The sequence below is a fragment of the Heterodontus francisci genome, unplaced genomic scaffold (genome assembly GCF_036365525.1).
Source record: "Heterodontus francisci isolate sHetFra1 unplaced genomic scaffold, sHetFra1.hap1 HAP1_SCAFFOLD_59, whole genome shotgun sequence".
NCBI lineage: Eukaryota > Metazoa > Chordata > Chondrichthyes > Heterodontiformes > Heterodontidae > Heterodontus > Heterodontus francisci.
This window is the reverse complement of record NW_027140758.1, coordinates 1521711-1529172: the sequence shown is the minus strand read 5'-3', so window position 1 is coordinate 1529172 and position 7462 is coordinate 1521711. Positions and strand designations below refer to the sequence as shown.

Here is a 7462-nt window from a genome sequence, read left to right as displayed (position 1 = left end):
TTTTCTTGGTGCATTGATTATCGATCCGCCTGTTGAGAGATGACTCTCTAAGCTCCAAGCACCCATTGAAGCAAGCAGGTTGTGGCAGGACAGCACCTAACTGATTGGGGGCTACCCAGCTTGGAGTGGGTGGCAGCTATCCAATGAGATGCGATGATCTCTTCAACTGTCAGAAGTAACCCCTGGTGCTCATACTCTGCACCAATTGAGTGAGAGCTTATAATCGGTAACCGTTTCTTCCCGTGTTGTGCTAATGTTTAAGCACAAATAATGTCCTCTTCACGGCACATTGGCACTGAACACAAAATGGCTCCTTTGGTCATGTGTTAATTATAAAATGGCTTTCTTGACCTTGTTAGTTATTACAATGGATACATTATAAAAATGGTCAAGTTAAACTAAGATCGAACTACCCAAGCTTACCTGCATCCTCCAGTCCTCTGGCAACATTCCCATATTTAAGGAGGATTGAAAGATTGTGGTTCGAGTCTCTGATATTTCCACCCTTACTTCCCTCAGCAACCCAGGATGCAGCCCATTCAAACTGGGTGACTTTTCTACTGTGAGAGCTGCCAACCTTGTAATTGTCTCCTCTTTATCTATTTTCATCCTGTCCAATTTCTTCACTTCCTCCTCCTTTACTGTGACATTTGCAGCATCCGCTTATTTTGTGATACTTAATTAGTGCCTCAGCCACACCCTCTGTCTCCACAGGATCTCCTAATTGATCCCCCCTTTCACTGACTGTCCATATGTTGGTAAAAGACTTCAGTGTTCCCAGTTAAGTGACCTGCTAATCTTTTCTCATACATTCTCTTGCTGATCTCATTTCCTTTTTCAGCTCTCCTCTGTACTTTCTGTATTCTGCTTGTTTCTCTACTGCATATGAATCCTCACATGATTTCGATATGAATGATTTTTGAACTATTTTGTTGAAGGATTGAGTTTTGTAAATTTCTCCCTAGCTCCCCTCATGGTCAGGCAGAAAGTTTAACTGCTGTGTTTTCAAACAGCAACAGCTTTATTTGAAAAGCCATTGGGACAGGATTCCGGGTTTTAATCCAGTCACAAATCTGGTTCTGATGTCTTGTGGCTCCAGCTGTCACATGACCTGTCAGAGGATGACCTCATAATTGACCCAGTCATGGAGCTGTGGGTTGATGTTTAAATTGTTGCAAAATAATTTTCCAGAAGGACAATCAAAATGAATCGATATATAAAAGGTAGATTTTGTGAATTTGTGCTCCCAGTGGAAATTCCTGCAGAGTCTGCTGGTTTTCATATCCCCAATTCCCCACAGGAAGCTCTGTGTCGGAATCTGTATTCATTATATCAATATTATACAGAATCATTTCATGGGAGACCCCAGTGTGAATTGTAAACAGGTGGTTCAGTTTTAACTTTCAAATTAACACAGAAGCAAAATACTGCAGATACTGGAAATCTGAAATAAAAACAGAAAATGGTGGAAATACTCAGCAGGTCTGGCAGCATCTGTGGAGAGAGAAACAGAGTTAACGTTTCTGGTCTGTGACCTTTCATCAGAACTCGGCTGAAATTGTTTGTGGAACAGACACGATGGGCCAAGTGGCCTCTTTCTGTGCCTTAAACTTTCTCTGACTCTGTGATTCCATGTGATAGTGGAATCAATTTCAGGGTCGATGACATTGCACTCTGTAAGGATAGGAAGATGGAGATTATTAAGTACAGTGCAAGAATATAGATGCTTTTACATTATTTTAATCAAAATTGATTTAAACTTTGTGTTCACGCATCCGATCTTTTGATCACAATGACACTGATAACAATGGAAAAAGCAAGACTTGCATTTCACGACCACAGGACGTTGCAAAGCCTTTTACAGCCAATGAAGGACTTTCCAAGTGTAGTCACTGCAGTCATGTAGGAAACATGGTGGCCAATGTGCGCACAGCAAGCTCCCAGAAACAACAATGTGATAAAAACGAGATAATCTGTTTTTAAGTGATGTTGATTCAGGGTTAAACAATGACCAGCACCCCAGAAATAATTCTCCTTCTATTCTCTGAAATAGTGCCATGGTACCTTTAACATCCACCTGAGAGGGCAGAGGGATCCTCAGTTTTCTGTTTCACCTGAAAAACAGCATTTCTGATAGTGCAGCACTGCCTTAGTACTGTACTGGAGTGTCAGCCATTTTTAAAGGGCTGTTAGTCCTACTGGAAAATATTTAAAGGAAGATTAAATGAAATGAAATAAATACATTGCTTTTGCCTCTCTCCCATCCCCCCAATAACAGTTAAATTAATTATTTGCCCTTCCCTCCCAAAACCTACCTTTACCATCTGACCTTCCACCCAAAACTGCACAAACTGTAAACTATAACCCTTCCCACCATCCCCTACACCCACGACATTAATTTGACTCCGTCCCCCCTCCCCCACACTGAGAAACTTACCTTCTCCCCCCTCCCCACCAGTGTTGCACCTCATTTCCCCGGATGGGGCTCCGAAGGCACGGCAGTGCCGGTCACCGGGCTGAAGATCGCAGCTGGATATCAGGAAGTGATGGGATAATAATTAATGCAGGTTTGTGGTCCCGTTGTCGAGCGGTGGGGGTCCCCCCACAACGCCTCGCCGTCGCAGGCAATATCGAGCCAGGCCCTGCCGACGTTGAGGTCCATGGCGGGCCTCATCCGGGGCCATCTTCAGGCGGCTCCCACCCCACCCCCACCACAGATCTCGACGTTGAGGGCTCTATAGAATCCAGCCCATTATTTCTGTCAATCTCAACTCCACAAGGATTTGTCTGTTAACTGTAGAAAAATTAAAGCTCTATCACCTTTTGATAAAAGGGGGTTTCAAATCCAATTCCAAACAAATGATAGTTCTCATTGTATCTAGAACATGTTTTCTTACATACAAACATACCAATTAGGAGCAGGAGTAGACCACTCGCCCCCTCGAGTCTGCTCCACCATTCAATAAGATCATGGCTGATCTGATTGTAACCTCAACTCCACATTCCCACCTGCCCCCGATAACCTTTCACCCCCTTGTTGATCAAGAATCTATCGACATCTATCTTAAAATATTTCAGAATTTCTGTCGTCCAGCAACTCTCACTTTATTTCCTGGATTTCACCTAAAAAATGTATTTCCACACTTTGGATATCCTGTACTTCATTAATGTTTTTGCTCTCTGGAGATTTCCCTTTAACTATATTCAGCGCTGGTATTTTACTGCCACACACTGACTGAAAGTGTCCCATCTTTCTGCAGGAAAAACACTCAGCTTCTTTGGCGAGGCAGTTTTCCCACTTGTGTCTCTCTCAGCCACACCGACTGCCATTGGTTGCAGCTACCACTAGATGCTCTTCCCGTCTTTCTTGTCTTTTACAACTAATTTTTCCTTTTGTTTTCTGAACAAATTCAATTGAGTCTGCAACTCTGGAGATCTGCCTCTCCCTGTCCCCTCGAACAACGGATTGGTTAAACTTTCTAACCTCTGTTTGTCTGCTCAATTGAAACTCTTTCGTTAATGTGTGATCAGCCCTGGACTGTAGATGATCTGAAAGGGTGTTGTCTAATACCCCGAACACAATCCTGTCTCCATTCAGCTCTTCTCTTAAGTTGCTGTATTCACAAACCTCCGTGAGTTTGTACAAGTCATTGATAAATGAATGAATACTCTCCCCTTTCTGTTTTGTACGCTTATTAAATTCAAAGTGATTCCTGACAATGCAGCGGCCAGCCGACGTCATCAGAGCGCTCCAAGCTGCGCACATGCACAAACAGTCTCCTGCGCTCTGAGATGCTGCGCATGCTCAGCCTACGTCTTCCAGGACGAAGTGGCGCATGCGCAGGAAAACTCTCTACCCCCTCTCAGTCACTCACTCCAGGCCGCTCGCTGCCCGCTCCTCGCTACCCTGCTCCCCCGCCCTCCGGCCGCTTGCTACCACCCCACCCCCGCACTGCCCTCTCTCCGTCCACTCACGCCCCGCTTCCCCCCCACGTCCCTCCAGACACTAGCTCTAAGCCATGCTTCTTCCCTCCTCTCGGCCTCTCGCTCCAACATTCGATCATTCTTCACCGCACCACCCGATAAAGCAAGGCGAGTCTCGAGGGGAGATGGGGCAATGTTGGAGCAAGTGGCCAAGAGGGGGGAAGCGGCAGAGCCCATGGCCTGGAGTGTGAGCGGCCAGAGAGCAGGATGGGGGTGGTGGTGGGGGAAGCGGGGAGTGAGCAGTCAGAGAGTGGGATGGGTAGAAGCGGGAAATGATCGTCCGGAGAATGGGATGGCACTGTTTAGTGGGGATTTGAGGAAAAAATGTTTCACCTCGAGGGTGGTTGGAATCTGGAACACATTGCCTGAAGGGGTGGTAGAGGCAGGAACCCTCACAACATTTAAGAAGTATCTAGATGAGCACTCAAAACGCCACAGAATACAAGGCTACGGCCACGTGCTGGAAAATGGGATTAGAATAGACAGGTACTTGATGGCCGGCACGGACACGATGGCCGAAGGGCCTGTTTCTGTGCTGTATAACTCTCTGACTCTATGAAACCTCACTGAATTACAGAGGGTGTGCAGCACTGTCAGAGGTGCTGTCCTTCTGATGAGACTTCAAACAGCGCAACGTTCTCCGAGTATCAACCAAAACATGTCCATTGTGTAGATATGTGCCGTATTTGCTTATGAAATGACAGTCACTGCTCCGAAAGTAATTCACTTTAGGTGAATTAAGATGACTTGGTACTATATAACTGGCGAATGCGCAAGAGGTAGCGGGGGACTTTTGGGGGTGGGACGGAGGCGGCGATGGCAACCTTTGACGGGATTTTTGGGTCTAAGTTGTTTTCTGTGATAAATTGAGTAGCTCCATCTTTAATCCTGGCAGCTGCCTGATAGTCACAGACAGTGACGTTTCAGTGGAAGAGGCTGCATTTGCGCATGTGCTAGTAAGCGTCACCTGGTGGTTGCATTGTCAGCAAATGCAGCGTTTTAACTTTGGCTCCACGATGACATTTTTTTCCTCAATTAAAATAGGTCTTGAGTGCCTTAATAACTTCTTCACAGGTAGCCTACACACTCCCTCCATGGCAGACAATAGTGTACTGACCTGCTCCATGTCTGGCTTCTGCACGAGACCCGATGCAGTACGATACCTTGCAAACCTCTGGAACCACCTCGGCCACTCCTCGGCTTGGTTCAGTCCAGTGACCTTTTCAAAGGTACAGGCAAAGATTTCTCCATCATTGCTTTGGTTTACTGTGGCCCCCATATAATATTCTGATATCTGTCAAGGCTTAGTACACAATTTATAAGAATCTGACGGTTAAAATAACCTGAGTTTACTCTGCACATCTTGCATTGAAGGTTTCATCTGCAACTCTCCATGAGGTGCCGCACAGATTATATTACATCACTTCCTGTGATGATGCACATAGTCTATTTATATAATCTGCCCAGTAACAACCCAATGTCCACTCTTATATTATTGTACAGATGTGAGAAAAGCTGAGGATGAGAATGGAACGTCTGAATGAAGATTTCATGATGCTGATGATGTAAATGAGGCTGATCTGTTTCCCATTCCACAATCTCTCTTTATTTCTGTGCATGTTTCTCGATGCTGTTTCAACCAAATTGAAAAAGAATCACAAATCCTCCTCTGGAACCTCAGGTGTCCATTAACAAAAGGCATGGTGGCCAAGTGGTAAGGCGTCAGTCTCGTAAATTGAAGATCACGGGTTTAATCCCCGTCCGTGCCTTTTGATTAGTTTCTCACTTTAAATGTGATGTTTCCAGAAAAGATGTCCGTTGCATTTGTTTTGGCCATCTGGAAATCAGTGTGATGTTACACTTTATCCTGGACACTGGGAAGAACATGAGGAGCAGCCACATGGTCCCTCGAGCCTTCTCTGCCATTGATAGAGTGAAAATAACTGAGGTCCAAGTACTGAACCTTCTTACTGTGCATTTGCTTGATATTTAACAGAGCTATTCTATTAATCCCACATCCCACACTCCTGTCCTTTCCCCCATTGTCCTGTTATATTTTCCATGTCAGGTATGTATCCAATTCCATTCAGAGTTAACATTGAATCTGCTTCCACTGACCTTTCAGGATTGCATTCCAGACCAGAGCAACACACTGCTGAAAAAACAATCTCCTCATCACAACTCTAATTCTTTTGTCAATTACTTTAAATGTGTTTCCTCTGGTTACTGACCCTTCTGTCACTGGCAACACTTTCTCCTTCTTCACTCGATCAAAACTCTTCAGGATTTGCATTTCCTGCTGCCTTTGCTGATATAACAAGGCTGAGCACACATCACCAAAAGGAATATGATTGGCTCTGAATCACATTTATCTTTCCTGTCAATCTGATGTGGACCTTGTATTTTCCCGGAACCAAACAACCTGAGCAACAAGTGTGGGTTCCAGTGATTCCCACCGCTCTGAGAGAGAGAGGATGTGATAATGAGCCAGATAGAAGAAAGGAATGAGATAGAGAGTAAAATAGCCCTGGTCTGTTTCTACCATCCCCCGGCCCCCTAAAATGGCATCATTTTCTCCTGCCTCTCCACATTCTAGTCCATTAATTAATGCAATCCTTTCATCTGGAACATAGATCATAGAACAGTACAGCACAGTACAGGCCCATCGGCCCATGATGTTGTGCCGAACCTTTAACCTACTCTAAGATCAAACTACCTACATACCCTTCATTCTACTATCATCCATGTACCTATCCAAGAGTCGCTTAAATGTCCCTAATGTATCTGCTTCTACTACCACCGCTGGCAGTGCATTCCACGCACCCACCACTCTCTGTGTAAAGAGCCTACCTCTGACATCTCCCCGAAACCTTCCTCCATCACCTTAAAATTATTCCCCCTGGTGATAGCCCTTTCTGCCCTGGGAAAATGTCTCTGGCTATCCACTCTATCTATGCCTCTCATCATCTTGTACCCCTCTATCAAGTCACCTCTCATCCTTCTTCGTTCCAATGAGAAAAGCCCTAGCACCCTCAACCTTTCTTCGTAAAACATACCCTCCAGTCCAGGCAGCATCCTGATAAATCTCCTCTGCACCCTCTCTAAAGCTTCCACATCCTTCCTATAATGAGGCGACCAGAACTGAACACAATATTCCAAGTGTGGTCTAACCAGGGCTTGATAGAGCTGCAGCATAACCTCGCGGCTCTTAAACTCAATCCCCCTGTTAATGAAAGCCAACACACCATACGCCTTCTTAACAACCCTATCAACTTGGGTGGCAACTTTGAGCGATCTATGGACATGGACATGGACCCCAAGATCCCTCTATTCCTCCACACCACCAAGCATCCTGTCTTTAAGCCTGTATTCTGCATTCAAATTCGACCTTCCAAAATGAATCACTTCACACTTTTCCAGGTTGAACTCCATCTGTCCCTTTAATTCCTGTTTCCTAATCCATTGATGTTTCACAATG

At 45.1% G+C, this 7462-nt stretch overlaps 1 non-coding gene across 1 annotated transcript; it reads left to right on the top strand.

Moving 5' to 3' along the window:
* Positions 1 to 5681: 5681 nt before the first annotated feature.
* trnat-cgu (transfer RNA threonine (anticodon CGU)) lies at positions 5682 to 5753 on the top strand. The gene has a single exon. It is a non-coding gene; the product is annotated as a tRNA-Thr (tRNA).
* Positions 5754 to 7462: the final 1709 nt, after the last annotated feature.